Source organism: Charadrius vociferus, unplaced genomic scaffold (genome assembly GCF_000708025.1).
Source record: "Charadrius vociferus isolate BGI_N301 unplaced genomic scaffold, ASM70802v2 scaffold31, whole genome shotgun sequence".
NCBI classification, from domain to species: Eukaryota; Metazoa; Chordata; class Aves; order Charadriiformes; family Charadriidae; genus Charadrius; species Charadrius vociferus.
This window is the reverse complement of record NW_009646966.1, coordinates 3,451,109-3,467,543: the sequence shown is the minus strand read 5'-3', so window position 1 is coordinate 3,467,543 and position 16,435 is coordinate 3,451,109.

Sequence of the window (16,435 nt, the reverse complement as noted above, 5' to 3'; positions counted from 1 at the left end):
CGGTTGGTGTGCCGGGTGCGGAAGGGAAGGCGGCGGTTGTGGCAACTCGCTGCTTGCCTTTTGCAGTCCTCCTCCCTCCCTTGAAGCCAGGGCACAAGCGGCAGGGCAGGGCGCTGTGCCTCACCTCACAGGCCTGCCTGGTGTGCGCAGGTGTGGTGTGCCTTTTGAGGGCATTGTGGCTAAAGTCCTGGCAACATCAGTTTTCTGAACATCTTGCCCCCTTTTAAGTCTGTATTCTACATGTAAATCTGAAGTGGTGGGGGTTTTTTTTCAACATTCAGCAGCTGCACCTGCAACTAGCGGAGTTGTGCCTCGAGGGAATGGTCTGGGTTCCGAGATCCAGGTTCCTGTCGGTGTGGAGACTTGTCGCTCCTCTTGCGTTGCTGTCTTGCAGCTTTGTGGCCTCCATTAAAGGTTGCACCCAATTTCCTAAGTCAGGTCTGATTATTCTGTGCTGTCTCACTTCACACTGGCATCATTATATTTTCTGGACTACTTACTGATTTTTGACTGCCATTTAATGTCTATGGCATAGCCCAAAAGCTGTGACAATATTTGCTCCACTGTGGAAGCAAATCCCCTTGTACAGTAAGGAAGAATATTGTCAAATACAGTTCTTGGCAATGGTGATGTATTTTGTGGGTAGGTGTATGTATATGTGATGTATAACCACTTAAGACACAGTGCTATGTAAATACAGCATTTTCTTTTAGGGAGCTTTCAATATGGCATATGTAAGAGTAGTCCCTGTACTAGAACTATATATAGAACCATATCTAGAGCTATGCCTGCTTTTATGTATTATTTGATAGGTTTCATAAATTCATTATTTAAACTTGCAATAGCTTAGGACAGTTATGCATGGGAGGGTAGATTTTTTGACCAGTACTTTGTAAATGTTTTGCTGTATAGTCTGGAATATAAGTACGTTTAAATAGGGACAAGAATTGTATGGAGAGTTTCTGTGAAATACTTGCTTGGAATTGCATAGAATGCAGCTGAAGATATTTTGCCTTACACAACTAAAGCCCTAGCTCAACAAATAGATCTGTTTCTACTTTTATTTTCTGCTGATGGAAGACATTGTCATGTTTGATATTTGCAAATTGAAGTAAGTCTCTCATTATCCATGGAAATGACCTCCTTCCTTTGTTCTGCATACAGAATTTTGATTCCTCATGAAATTTCATAAGCATTTCCACTCTTGCGAGCCAAATGCATTTGCAAAAAAAAAAATAATAATTGTATGCTTTTGAGGTTTGGAAGGAAGACATATAATCTGGCTTACTCAAATTGTATTGACCCTGTTGAACTCTTTTTAAGCAAGGGAAAAAAAGACAACTGTAAAAGACTTTACCCTATCTGGCTTTAGTTTTGTTATAGCTCTAAATTTCCATTAATCCATCTCATGAAGGGGAACTTTACATAGTAAGAGGCTCTTCAGTATAGAAGTTCTGCCTGACATTAAGGTGCAAAATACTCCGGTGTTTTAGTCAGCCAGCTCATTATCCCAGATAAAGGATTTTTTATTCTCTTTCCACTGAGACTTTCTTTCAGAATATATTCACATTTTTAATTTGACTACATAGATATTTAAGAGCAGAAATCACACTCTCTCATTTACCTCTGTCTAGAAGTCCTCTTCTGTTTCATGGCATTTTATAATTTTGGGTAGGCATTCTTTCACTCTGGAGTTATATGTGGGTTTTTTGATTCATTCCCTTATGGAAGCGTACAAAGCCATACAGGTGCAGCTGTGCCATAACGATCACGGATAGCTAGCTCATCCTGTGATGGTAACGTTGAGACTAATGAGTGAGAATACTGGTAGCTTTCCAACAATTTTTATGCTAGCGAGTCTCTGATTTTTCTAAACATCTGTACTGTCATCAGCTTATTAATTACCATTTTCTTTCCAAGTAATATGTTGAGATGTTATTCCTATAGACACTATAAAACTGTAAACATCATTTTTTTTTTAATATAGTAGCAGCAGTGTAGTAGTGTTCAACTCTCTGCCACCTCTGCGTGAAAAGGCGGCTACGTTTATCTAAAACGTGTTTGTGAGATATACTGCCTGAGAAGAAATGGTTATCTGTCATTGATATATAAAGAAGTGCCATGAGGGCTTGCCTTGTCTCACTGCTTCATTCATAGCAGCTTTTGCGCATGGGTGAGTGTCTACGTCTTTTTTGTTAGTTGTATCTTGAAGCTGGCATTCCAAGGCATACAGCACTGACCCAGCCCTGCAAGACAGCCTGACTTTGGGTAATGCTGTACACTTCTTAAGAATTCTACCTTACAGTCATGTAATAAAGTGATATGGACAGAACAACTTTGTTTAAATCAGCCACCAATGACTTGATATTGGTTGGAAATACTCCCTCTGTAAGTATTTCTTTCTCCTTGTACTGAAATTGAGCAGACTGTCTGTAACAGAAATGAATGCAAAGGGATGCAGTGATGAGACATTTTTACAGAAATTGTTCTGTATTCCATATATAGTGCATTTGCTTTGGCGAGTAGAAAAGCTGGCTTCTAACACTCACTATAATAGATTTTAGCTAAAACTTTTTAATTCCAGAGTGTAAACCCTGCATGTTTTAGGGACGCAATAGTGACAGTTACCGTTTTCCCCATGCATTCTACAGACATGGTTCAAAGGTTTGTTTTGTTCTTCCGGCAAGTTTGGCAGTTGACTTCATGCAGAAGGAATACAATCTAATCCATTTGCTTTTAGAGCATTTCTTTGTCTTTTAGAGCACAGGTGCTTCCAGCTTGATCCTTATAAATACTGAATGTTTGCAAGTGCTCAGTGCGTCTGAAGATCAGCCCAACTAAATAGAAGGAAGCATTGTCCTTTTTTTTAGGCACTGCTGTGGGGAAAATATCTGTATAGCTGTATGTAGCTTTTAGTAAGGTTAGCAACTAGTATACCAATTTATTACGTAAGACATGAAAAGAACAACTACAATTCTTTTTCTACTTTGCAAGTCCTGGGGAGTTTATAACACCACCTTTCATTACACTCCAAGGATTCTTATTTCTTTTGTTCTGCTGTCTTTCTAGTGTTTACTGGAAGCCTTTTGGCATATTAATGTGGTAATCTGTGATTGCTGTATACTACTAGTTTTTATGCAGTGCTTCACTAAGTTTTATATGCAGCAGTGCTACAGGATATGATATACAACAAAAAATTCTTGAAAAACTATTTTTTTTAAGAATTGTAGTGTTATGTGAAATGCACCCAACAGATGCTTATTGAAACAAAGCACATTATTAAAAAATAACCTACAGAGTTGAACGGAAATAGATTTTTATGAGCTGTGGTTTTAGCTGATTTAGCCCATGTATTTTATCTTTTCCTGGAATTTTAAATGGTTAAGAGAAGCTCAGAAGATTGAATTATGTAATGTAGTAATTTTCTCTAGAACTCGTTGTGTATTTCAGAAAATACCATGTGTTCGGAGAAAGAAGGTTATATATGTCCAAATATGGAAGTGGTACACAAGAACAAATAACAAAAAAGAACTTGGAAGAAGTGAGAAGTGCACTGTAAGTTAAAACAGCCCACAGGCAACTTTGTTCTGCTGAACACGCACTTTATAGCCAGTAGCCCTGTGTGTCAGTGACTTTGGCCTTGTTGTAGAGGTTATAGTTTCACATGTCTGGGTAGTTCTTGTAGCTTTTCAGACATGCACTACCGCACTTGAAATATTGGTTCTTGTCAACATTATAGGAGAGCTTTCACTCTCTTTATATGTACAAATGACCCACGTTTGCCCCCCTCTCCCTTTTTAGGGCACTGTTGGGTAGCAGTGAAACAATATTGAGGTGTGCTTTTTCCTTTATGAGAGACTTCCATTTCAAACGTACTTGCTGTTGGGTGCTCACTGGCAGCTCATACTTCAGTTTAAAAGAAAAAAATATTGACTGTGATTTCAGTCACACAGTTTTTCCTGTGGTCAAAACATTTAGGGAACATGTTGGTGCAAAGAATTAATATTTCTATCTGTGTTTTTAACTGCTATTCTAGAAAGCTGGAAAAATAGCTAGACAGTGGTAAGTTTGATTTTTCTGTCCTTGCTCTGTATTGGGAAAGGCTGCATCTTGTGGAATGGTGCAGAGAATAAATATTGTACATATGCTGATTTATCATGGGCAAAAAATAGTACCAGAACCATTATCTGAATCTCTTAAGATGTCTGTAGTACTCAGATGAGTAGGCTACTTAGTCCAATATAAGTATCATTACATTAATATTTTCCTCATCTTTCTGTGAGCTCTGCCATTCCTAAACCTCTAGGTCTTAATTTGGTTTAACTTCTTGTAAATTCTGCATAGAGAAGTTAGTTTCATGACTAAATTAGTTAAAAATTCTGAACTAATTCTTGTGTCTTCATTGTTCATCAATTCTTAAGTTATCTACAAAAATTCCTTGTTTCAGCCTTTTTTGTAATCCACATCAAAGCAGACCTCCCCCTCCTGGGAAGGTAAGAGTGGGTGTCTGTTCAAAAGCATATGTGAAATACAATTATCAGAGTTAATGGCTGGAAAATGAGAACTTCTAAATTCTGCTAACATGTGGCTGCCCAAAGCTATGCACCTTTTGTGGATGATGTAACTAAGGTCCTCTGTACTTCAGAGGTCCTGCTTTTGGAAATGAGAATATTTATACTTAGAATTAACTGTTTTCTTTTTTTTTTTTTTTTTTTTTTAATTTTTAACAGAGCATAGGCCCTGGAGTGCAGCTGCATGATGATACACTCCCTGGATGCACAAAAGTGGCTCAAAAGGAATTATTAGAGAAAACAATGGGCTAGATAAGCACATTGGCGAATGCAAGCTGGGTGAGTAAATCTTCATCTCTGGCAATAAGATTTCTAGCAATAAGATTTTTTTTTTTTTTTTATGTGCATTAATTTGTATTCCATCTCCTTTGACCAAATAATTTATTACAAATTTTACTGGAAAGGGCTGAAACCAGGATTTGTAGCAAATGTAACTTAGCACCTGTGAAATGTAATCTAGACAGAATGTTTCACATTCTATTTAGAGGTTTCATGTGCATTGCCATACATAGGTAAGACTGTGTATGTCCATCAACTTAAATCCTTTATGGTTTGATGCAATAAATCAGTGGTGCTTTGGAGAGGTAGTTTCCGTGTTACGATGGAGTCTATGAATAAATTGGGGGATGGAACACATCTAGCAGGCACTCTTGCAGGTGCCAAACCTTGCATGTCAGCATCATGTTGGCCAGGTTATGCAACACAGATGAATTCTCAGCCCAAAGAAATGGAAACATGAGCCAACACTGAAGAAGGTGTAGTTCCCATATGGGGGTAGTCAACACCCAGAGCTTAAGGCAAGAACTTTGAAAAAATCAAGTTAATTGTACATCCTAGATGATGAATAAAGGAGGGTGTTGGATTTGTACCTGGAGTCAGTTCTTGCCAAGACTGTGGGAGTTGCAGAAACACCTCAAAGGAGCAGAGCAAAAGCTTCTCACAGATGTGAGTGTTATGTGCAGATTTAAGAAAATGGTTTGATGAAAAATGGAATGTTTACAGCCCGAAGGCATGAAATTTGAAAGTGATGCTAGAAAGAAGGGCCAAGGTTTTCACAGAACAAAGAACAAGTTTTCTTTCTGTTCCAGAACAAGCTTTGCTTGGAGGAACAGTGAAATGCTTGTATATTTTCTTTTAAATAAGTATCATGTGCTCTCTAGTACAGGTCGAAAGTGGCTTTTTAAGGGTAACAGTTAAGAAAGACTGAAAAAAGAGCATGCAACAGAGTACAATAATCAGGTTTGCAGCAAGGAGAACGCGGAAGCTGGAAGGGTGGAACACAGATGTAGTTTCAGGATTGTTGAGTGTGATTCTGTCTAAACTGAGATCCAAAGGTGTGGCTTATCTAAACATATCTGAACTAGTTTTGAGTAACGTGGAGTCCATATCCAGGATCTTAGGCTAGTTTTGTATCTCGTATAGATGTGTTTTCTTGAGATGTGTATTAACTGAGAGCAGCAAGCGTTAAAATTTGTTCCCCGGAGAACAAGTACCAAGGGAGCCAGATATATTTAGTTTTCAGGACAAATGCCACATATAAACAAGATTGTGCTCAGGTGACTGTTGTTTAACTGCCATGTCTTTGCACATGGAGTGCTTATGTCTTTTGGCAAGTAAGCTATATTTTGTTTAGCAAAAGCTAATCCTGTATCACTCTTGTGGTGTTGTCTGACTGGCAAATTAAATAAGTAGCAGTTCCCAAACCTCTCAGCTTCTGAAATATCACAGATCATGAGGGGAAAAATGTAATGCAAAGAGTTATTGAAATACAGGTTTTCATCTGGAGAGGTGGAGGACCAGCCAGCTAAAGGCAAGTGATCACAGAAACTAGAAATTAATCTGTGAAGGGACAGCCTACACAGGGTCTTGTCTTTTACTACTCTCATTGACTTCAGTAGGAATTGAGAATTTAGCACCCTGGAAAATTAGATCATTTCCAACTTGGAGCCCCAAAGAGTTAATGGGTTAATCTTTTTCTGGGTATTCATGTTTCCAAATTTTCACTTGCCAGCTTTGGACAGGTTGTTTGATTTCTCTGGGTAAGGTTTTCATATGTGATGATAGTAAATCATGTGGATGCTAAGGTATCAAAGGTAGATGACGGATATAGTTAGTGCAGTAGACTGCAAATAGTGCTTTTATCTAGTGAATGAAGGTGGGCATGACCACTGTGAGCTGGGAATACTGTTAAAATCTAGGCCTATAATAATAGAGAGGAGGAGAAGGAAGGGGTGACATGGCAGTCAGAAGTCCTGTGATCCTTACATTTAGAAGGGTTTTGTGCAGGACTGAAAATGTGGCAAAACTTTTCTTAATAGCCAGGTTGCTGGATCTAGTCATTTCCATACATGCTGCTGGCATGTTCTGCTTCAGATCTGTAGGACTCAAAATTCATCTTTTCAGCTTCTTCTGCAGTAGGAGGAGGACAATGTTTTCTGACTCTTCAAGGTTTGCTCCTAAAATTGTCCCACGGAAATAAGCTACAGCTTCCTGGCAGCCCACTGTTTTTGCCTTCATACACATGCAAAGGTTTTGGATTATGTGAACCCATACTATTATACATCATCTTTCTGGATTTTTTAATACAAAAAGCTGAGTATTGTAAATTCTTACATCAGGTTAATAAATCTGACAACTGAACATCATTAGTAGCTGCCAGTCCTGTTGTCATGTAGTAGTTCCGAATAAGATCTATAATGGATTCCTCAGGTTTTCGTAAGAATTCTTTTAAGCATTTTCATATTATTTTCCAGTACACCCTAGCTGGCTTTTGATTTGAAGTAATTTGCAAGAGATTGAACTTAAACACAGCATTATTACAGATTTTTAAGTCAAATTGTGGTTGTGATCTGTCATTTCCAGACTTTTTGCATTCTTAGGAAATGTGGATTTTAAATGAGTTTGAGTTTCATTGTTCTGAAGTGTTGTTCTGCACAATGAAAATCTCGATCTGTGCCATTTTCTCCTGCAAAACAAATTCTCTGTCAAACACAGACCATAGATACAAAGCTTCTTGATTTAATGTTATAGGTTGTTTTTGCTGACATTCTGAATATTTTGCATGTTTTAGCTGTAGAGTAAGACCTCCATTTCCCACAGCAACTCTGAATTATTTTGAAGATTTGATTTAAATCTTTGTTTAGCACATATGTATCTTCCTCTCCCATCTGATTAGAACTTTTACCTTTAAATCTCTCATTTGCTTCTCTTCAAATACTTAAAACTCAACCTTCATTTATACATGAAACTTTAGTACAGACAGGTTCAAAATAACATTCCAATTTTTAATTATGGGTCCCTTGTCAATCTCTTCCTTCTTTAACTCTGCAAGATAGTGTATGCATTTCCTTAAATGTATTAAATGTACCCTGCTCTCTTCAACATGTTCCTGCTGAAATGGTTTTGCTCTTTTGTGTACAGATTTGCAAAAAGTGCAGAACAATATTTAGACCTCTCTGCTTGTCTGTGTGCTCTCTCTCATGCTCTTCCTTGCCACTGCTCTGTTTTCATTTTAAGGGAAAGTCTTTGCTTTTGTCTGTCTCTTTCTCTGATTTGAAGTATGGTAATGCTGCCCACTGGAAGGAAATCAACACAGTGCTATAAAATTTAAGCCATTCTAGCTACATTCTTGCAGTGATTTTGATTTTAAATCTTGCTTGTGTTACTGGCTGAGTACCCACTCTAGGGCAGGCAACCCAACCAGAGTCTGCATAGTAAGCACTTCACCGTGGGGTCTGGGCTGGACCATGTAGACTATCTTCAATATGCCCTACAGGTCAGTGTTACAGCCATGCACATACCTGGTAGTGTTTGACCCTTTACAGTTACTTGGTCATAGTCAGGACTTGATTTGGGGTGTCTGTCTCTCACCATGCTTCAGAGGCCAGCTGAGATGACTTTTGAACTGGTGATAGCATACCTGCCTCTGGTTTGTAAAAATCCAAAGGCAGAGGAGAGAAGCAAGAACTGCTTTTATACCTCTATAAAAAGTTTCCCAGATCACAGTCTGAGACCCCAGCCTGCCTTTCCTATCTGTGAATGACTATTCCCTCCAGGCTGCTTTTAAAAGTTTGGAGGTTTTTTTTCCCCTTGTCTTTGTCCTCCTCTCCCTTCCTCCTTCTCTTAGAGGTAACCAAACCATCTTGCCACATCAAGATTTCACAGCGAGATTGGAGTCTCTCGGGCTTGTCATTGTGCTATCATCTTGAGAAGAGGGGAGACCTTTTGTCAGCACTCTGCTAGCTCTGACCTTTTAATGAATGCCTGCAGCAAGCAGGCAATTGCTAAAAGATTCTGGCAAGCAATGCAGCAGGCTGGCCCTGCATGGTTCTTTGCAGGGTGTGTGTTGCAGATAAATGACATGCTGTTTAGACCAGAAGAGCTGTGTCAGGGAAGTTACAGTTGCCATCCCTGCAAGTGGAGGATGTGATGTATGAAGCATGTCCAGATCTGCAATGTGAACTCTCAAGGGCCGGGGGGAGCGTAGTGTTTGTGTTTAGAGGGCAATAGCTCATTGTGAACAGCTTTTCTCTACCTTACAGGACTCTGTCTAGTTATAGTAGGAATTTAGTCTGGTTTACTGGAAATGTCCTACTTGATAATTCATCACCAAAAATTAGAGGACATCTGTTTTTTTTCAGTGACCACTGATGTACAACAAATGGTAGTGTCTGCCAGCCTCTGCTGTGTGACAGGAAGTACCATACCCTGAGCTGTTTATTTCTTGACACTAAGAAAAGCTATTTTTTTTTTTTTTTTAGAAGTGATACATGATTGTAGAGGGAACTGAATATTGCATATATCTGTTCTTCAGCTTAGATTGTACCCTTTAATATCACATAGACAAAAGGGGAGGACTCCTGAGGTGAGAAGTTCTGACTATCTAGTACATGAGGAAGGATTACAGGTGTAAAATTGCCAGCTGGACGCAGTAGGTGCTTGGTAGGGGAAGGCAGGTGGGAATGCATAGCGGGGAGGAGATAAAAAATGGGTGAGGAAAGCTGACCATGTTACAAAATTAATCTTTTAAACTTCTATACAAGAACAGCATTTCCATAAATATATTTGCTTGGTAAGTATGCACAGGGTAACCTTTTTTAGGTAGGGGCACTCCTTTAAGATAATGTAGTTTGGCTGTGGGGAAGAGGGAGCTGTATGCCCAGAATGATAGTGAGAGGGGTTAGTGCCGAAGTTTTGATGGTTAGCCTGACTCATTTGTAGTTTTCGTCCTTTCTGTGATACATTCCCTTTCTGTTTATTCTTGTGATGCACACTATCACTCTGGTTATTTAGGCCTAAAGGAGTGAACAACGTGAAGAAAAATCTCAGGCACATTGTAGATGCCAAGGCAAAAGTGTTTGCTTACAGTACTGAAGGTGACAGTTCTGTTTATCTTTAGGCTAAAAGGTTTTAAGCAGCAGAGAGGTAATAACTTTGCTAATAACATAATGAGCTGTTTACAACCCATGGAATATTCTGGAACTTAAGGAAAGCAGTAACTGCAAAACTGGTTATTTAAGTTGTTTATTTACATTTATTATTTATTATTTGTGTGTATTTACAAGTTAGTAAATAGAATCCTAAAAATAGGTGTAAAGAGAGTAGATACTCTGAAGCAGATCAGTCATTTCTGCAAAGCCCAGGATTTTGCTCCCTATTGTTGTAGTAACCACATATGTTAAAAACTACAGAGAAGATTCCACGCACAGTATATGAAAATAGAGCAGAGAGGTATTCAGTGGTGTGACTTGTATGAAGTTGCACTACATTGTAAGGGTCCAGACAGAGAACAGAACTGAAGTATTTCAAACTGTAACCAGTTACAAAGTGACTTTGTACACTGAACTTTTTTTTTTGCCATAGTGCAGGGGAACACTCCTGCTCTCCTTGTTTTTTAAAGTTGTTGGATCATTGCCAGCCCTCCCAGTCATGGGAGTTTTGAGGCAGTGTCATATACAGAAGATTTTTGGTGTAATTTTTTTTTGTAAAGCACAAGGAGGTTAATTTGAAACTACAAGCTTAGTTAGAATACAAGAAGTTAAATTTATATTTTATTGTGAAAACACAATTTTATAAAGGCCAGACCACTTCAAATTGTCTGTCTGAAGAACAAATTTGAATGTTTTCCATGTAAAAGTAACATTCCATTTTAAGCATGTACCATCCCCTGAGTTGTAAAATTATTGCCACCAGGCAAGCTAACGATTCAAGTCCTTTAGTTTAACTAGAGTTTTGTTGATTAGCTTTTTTTCTGAGGGGGAGAGAAGGAGGATAGTTTGTATTTTTGGAAGGAAGGGAAAAGCAACGAGTTATTTTGCTTTTACAAGGAATAAATGTCCTATATTATACAAACTGAAGACATGTATGTTCTCAGCAAAGTGTCAGAACAAAGGCAGAATCTCTGCATGAGAGAACTTACTGTGTAGGAGGACCTTTATGTAGCAGATCAGCTGCATTAAGATAGAAATTACAGTATTTAATTCACTGTGTGAAGTTCTAATGTGAGCCTGTCGCACAGGATGTGTTGAAAGCTGTGTGCAGAAGTTCTTGTTGTTTGGTTCAGGAATACTCAAACCCAGCTTTTCTTGGGCAAAAAGATATTCCTAGAAGCATGTATGTAGAATAATTATATGTATGGTAGTGTTATGTTTTGGAAAGGAGATGGTGGAAGTTTGCTGCAGGGGGTGGGAAGTCACTTTGCATTACCAATGCTAGAATGGAGTTGGAAGTGCCAATACAATTGAATAAAGTATCGGAAAAAAGATCAGAAGTATCAGAAAGAATAGAATAAGCGAAACTGGAAATATTTGCTTGGTAGAACAGAGGAAGCTAGTGAGGTGATTCATGGTTTGTAAGAGGGGAATGCTTTTGAGGAAAGGGTTTGTAGCAACTGTGGGAGTGCCAGATAAGAATTAGAAAAAAGCAACAGAGAAGGTAGCAGTAGCTTAGGAACTTCAGAAGAAAGACAGTCAGAGTTCAGACAAAGGTTTCAACCACAGGGAGTGAGAGAAAGGACTTGCTTATTTTTCAAGCATATATTGTAAAGAGGGAATTGTCAGGGCTTGGCAAAATACTCAGAGTGGTGGGAGAGAAGAATGACTACAAAATGATAGATGTGTTGTTCTGACAAACAGGAGGATGCTGGAGCTGTAAAAGCACAGAAAAGTGTTTTTGAATGGGGACAACTGCTGTGAGATTGTAAACATAGACAGGTGGTAAGTGTAGTTGAACAGAGCTGAATATTCCCATTGGAATTGCGAGACTGAAGATCCTGATATTTAAGTAGGTGTGACGTAGCAAATTATGGCTCTTAATTGGCATTTCTGTGCCTTTCTCTCTTGTTTGCGCTTTGGAGCTAAGTACAAAGAACCTTTAATAATCATCTAACAAAAGTGTTTGGCTTGTATAGGCTAAGTGCATAGTTTTTGAGAAAGCAGAAAGTATAGCAAATTTGCATAAGTGTGACAAGACAGGCCCTAGCTTGCAGTAAGAGTTCACATGATCAAATTACTATTCAGTAGTAGTAACACCTGACTTCAAGTGTTGGTGCTGTGACTGCCACAGTATGGCAGAGATTTGTCTTAAAGCTTTAAATACCGTGATGGGAACATTCATAGAATACAGTAGATTCTCTCTCTAAAAGATTTCACTGATTCAAAGACTTCTATCATTACTAAAGAAACAAAACCAAGGAAGTTATGTTCAGTTTTGCTTCAACTGCCTCCTTTGAGTTCAACTAGCCATTTTTCATGAGAATATTTAGTATTTTTGCCAGAGATTGAAGACTTTGTATCACCATCTCATTTTTAATGATTGTAACTTGAACTCTGTCTTTAAACAGTTTAGCAAAGCTTTGGCTTTATGAGTTCATATCAAGAACAACAACATAAATTATATTCCAAAATGAGATTCTTTAATCTTGAGAAGTGTGCTGCCAGCAAAGTTGTTCTTTGATTTTAAGATGCCAGTAAATCTTGAATTGATATTTATGTTTGAAAGCCTGTTTGGTGTTTTTTTTTCACTCTACATTTATTTATAAGCAATTATACTCTATTGTAACTACTTAAATGTTAGAATCACTAAGACTATTTCATGGAATCACGGAATTTTCAGAGTTGGAAGGGACCTCTAGAGATCGTCTAGTCAAACTCCCCTGCTAAAGCAGGATTGCCTAGAGCACATGACTCACTGGACTGCATCCAGGTTGGTCTTGAAAATGTCCAGAGGAGGGGACTCCACAACCTCCCTGGGCAGCCTGGAGCCTTATTTAGTGAGTAAAAATCATCCTTAGATATGAGTTAAAGGTGCTGAAACTGAACCTAAATCCTGCCTGCTCCTTTTCCCCTCCTCCACCCATTCAAACAATAATGAAGAGGTCTAATCTTTGTCAGTGCCACAGTTACGTTATTATAAATTTACAAAGCATAGCAAGCTCCAAAATGAATTCTGTCTTCTTTGAGTAGCCCTGGAGATGACCGTTATATATCCACAATGAGGTTTTTGCACTGTTCCTACAGAAATTCAAGTGCAACTTAAAATATTTCCAGCCTTGACCAAGATTTTGCACATCATTAAGTGAGCAAGGGAGTCCTTCTTGGCAATCATCACAGATGCTTCTTTTTTCTGAAAGAATAGTAAACACTTGTTCTCTCTCTGCGTGACTGAATTTCACAACAAAGAAACAAAAAGTTCTCTCTCTTAATCTCTTTTACTCAATATTAGCTGCAAATTGTGTAGGACACTGCACAGCTTTGGTCAGCTTGTTGGGGAAAAAACTCATTTTTCTCACTGTCATTGTGTAAGTTAAGTTATACTGAAACTGCATGGCTATATCAGTTGTTAATAACAGACTGCTGGAGTTAAGTATTTTCTGTATCACAGCAGTCATCCGTTATTACTTGTAACAGGCTGTTTCCTCACCCAAACATAAATGTCAGAATACTGAATGCCCTTTAAAGGAGTACTTAATTACCAGAACTGTTAGACTTACTCTAGCAGTGCTTTCGGAGTCCTTAACAGAATTTTAGGTTATTGGTGCCACTACAATATTGTCTAAGTTACAAAGCATTTAAGTATCTTTTAGGAATGCTTAAGCCAGAACTTAAGCATGTTTAACTGAAGCTTGAACAGCTCAGCTGAGTGGCTTTTGGTGTTTCATAGCAGCTTGACAGTCTGTGGTGGGAAAAATGGTTGTTTTCTCAAAAAGCGGGGTCAGTGCACAACAAGAAGTAGATGCACACTGGAATCTCCTCTCGGTTTCTGTGAAGAAAGACTGCGAGTAGTAAAGCATAAGCTTGTAACTGAATCACATGAATGATGTGTTGTAAGAGATCTTATATTTCTTCCTGCCACTCTTTGGGGGGAAAAGAAAAGATGGGATTTTGTCCAGGCCATCTAAATACAAATTTTCAAAGCTAGATGCTTACTGATGAGTATGTAGATTCATGTCTAGTCAAAAGGTTGTCTTTTTGCATAATCTCAGCTGGATAAATTTTATGTCTCTATGCTCCTTTTCTAATAAATGAAGAGAGAGAGGCAGATCATACCAGGCTGAGATACGTCTCTTGAGATAAGCGAGTTGAATGCCTTGCTGATGATGCTTATCTCTCTTTCCCCGAGGCCTCTGGCAGTAAAATGGCTAAAATTAAGTGAAATGAATGTCTTCCATGATGAAAACCTTCCTGAACAAGTATCTAAAAATAGAAGTGATAGATAATGTACTTTCTTAAACTTACATCAACAGATCAGTTTTACTACTGTTTGCTTTTACCATACTATCTAGGAACTCTAGATATACATAAGGTTGTATAATCACAGAACGAAAAGCCAGTCCTAACTCCAAGAGTTTACACCCTAAGTATAAAACAAGATGACAGAAGAATGCAGTAACACAGAAGGATTAAAAGGTGCAGTGAGAGTGCCTGGGTCAGTAGTAGTCACAACCCATCAACAACCCAATAATCATGATCAAGTTTTGCAGACATCATAGTAAAAGAGCTTTACAGAGTGAATTGGAGGTTAGATAGGATTGTAACTTTGAGGATGTTTCAGAGCAGTGCCTCTGAGGAGAAAGAGGCAAGGGGACATCTGTTTGGAAAGCAAATGTATGGCTGCTGTGAACTGATGGGAAGTTTAGACCCTGGTTTAGTGCAGGGTCGCCTACATCAGGATGCCTAGGCCATGTCCAGTTCTGTTTCAAGTATCTGAAACGATGGAGACAACAGCCTCTGTGGCCAACCTGTTCCAGTGTTTGGCCACTCTCACAGTCAAAGCGTTTTCTTACATTTAAGTGGAATTTCTTGTGTTTCAATTTGTGCCCATTGCCTTTTATCCTATTACTGGGTACCACTGAAAAGAACCTGGCTCCATCTTCTTTACACCCTCCCATCCACTTATACACACTGATAAGATCCCCCTAGGCTTTCTATTCTCCAGGGTGAACAGCCCCAGCTCTTCCAGCTTCTCCTTATATGACAGATCCTCCAATCCCCCAGTCACCTTTGTGGCCCTTCACTGGAATAGCTCCAGTTTGTCCATGTTAATCTTGCACTGGGGAGCCCAGAACTTGACTCAGCACTTCAGATGTGTCTCACTAGTGCTGAGTAGAGGGGAAGATTCACATCTCTCAACCTGCTGGTATTGATCGTCTTTATACAGCCCAGAAGGATGTTGGCCGTCTTTGCCAACATCTTACGAAGTTTGGCCTGACATAAACCAGAGAACTGAATTAAAGTATGAACATAGTGAACTTTGGATGGTATTGTCCCCATGTCATTGTTAATCCAGTTTTCTCAGTCACCAGCTGTACCAGGCATACTCCCAGGAGGTGTTAGTAAGAAAAGTTGCTTTATACAGTTATTATTTCCATCACAAAGGTCGCACACATGACTTTTGTATAGTATCTTCAAATGAAAATTTCATTAGGCTCAGGAACAACTCCTGTTGAAGTTGAGGAGCAGAATTGAATCTCATGGTTCTGGAAAAGTTTAGTTAATCTGCTGACGGTTTGTGGATCCTGAGCTGGAAAGGGGGCATCTTGGCTGGGAGAGGAAAACAACCTGCCTGTTGTCCCATCTGCTGCACACTGGATGAAGGAGAGTGAAGACGGCACCTTCTGTGAGAGCAATGCAAATTGCACGACTAGGCTAGGCTGGAGTGGAGGGTGAGATGTGCAGGGGAAGGAGTAAGCATGGCAGCAGGAACACCATACCAGAAGGGAGATGAGAAAGCTCCTGAGTCAGCACTGGGCCAGCTTGCCTCCAGGATGATGATGAGGAGACTTCAAGGGTGCATGGGGACAAGGTGGGAGAGCTGGCTGGAGGTTAAAATTCCTTTCCATATGCTTCCTTCAAAAGGAGGTGATGTGGCACTTCCACGTAAGGCACAGGCTGATTTGGGGTCCTTCACACTGACCTGTAGAACCATTATTGAACTTACCTAGGTGGTGTAAGTACTGATGACAAGAAAAGCATAGAATTTTCTTCTGAAGTCAGATGCTACTACTGATTAAAACACTTTGAGGTAAAGATTGCAGTATACACAATTTGTCTGATCCAAAATTTCCTTCACTAAGCTACTGCTGTTTCCTGACCTCATGAAGTGGCACTATGTGGGAGCTACACACTTCACATTCAATTCCAAAAGATGGCAACCTTAGGCTTCCAAACTGGGGCTTTTCCTGAACAGCTCTGCAGCTCTTAACAGTTCACAGTGGTGAATGTTAGAAAATTCTGGGTTCTCCTAGACTGAGCTTATTTTTATCAATCTATCCTATTTTCCATATTTTTCTATATGTAAAACAGAATTTCTGTGACTCAGTTAAAAAATGGGCAACTTCCCAAATGTATTTCTGTGCCTGAAGGAAG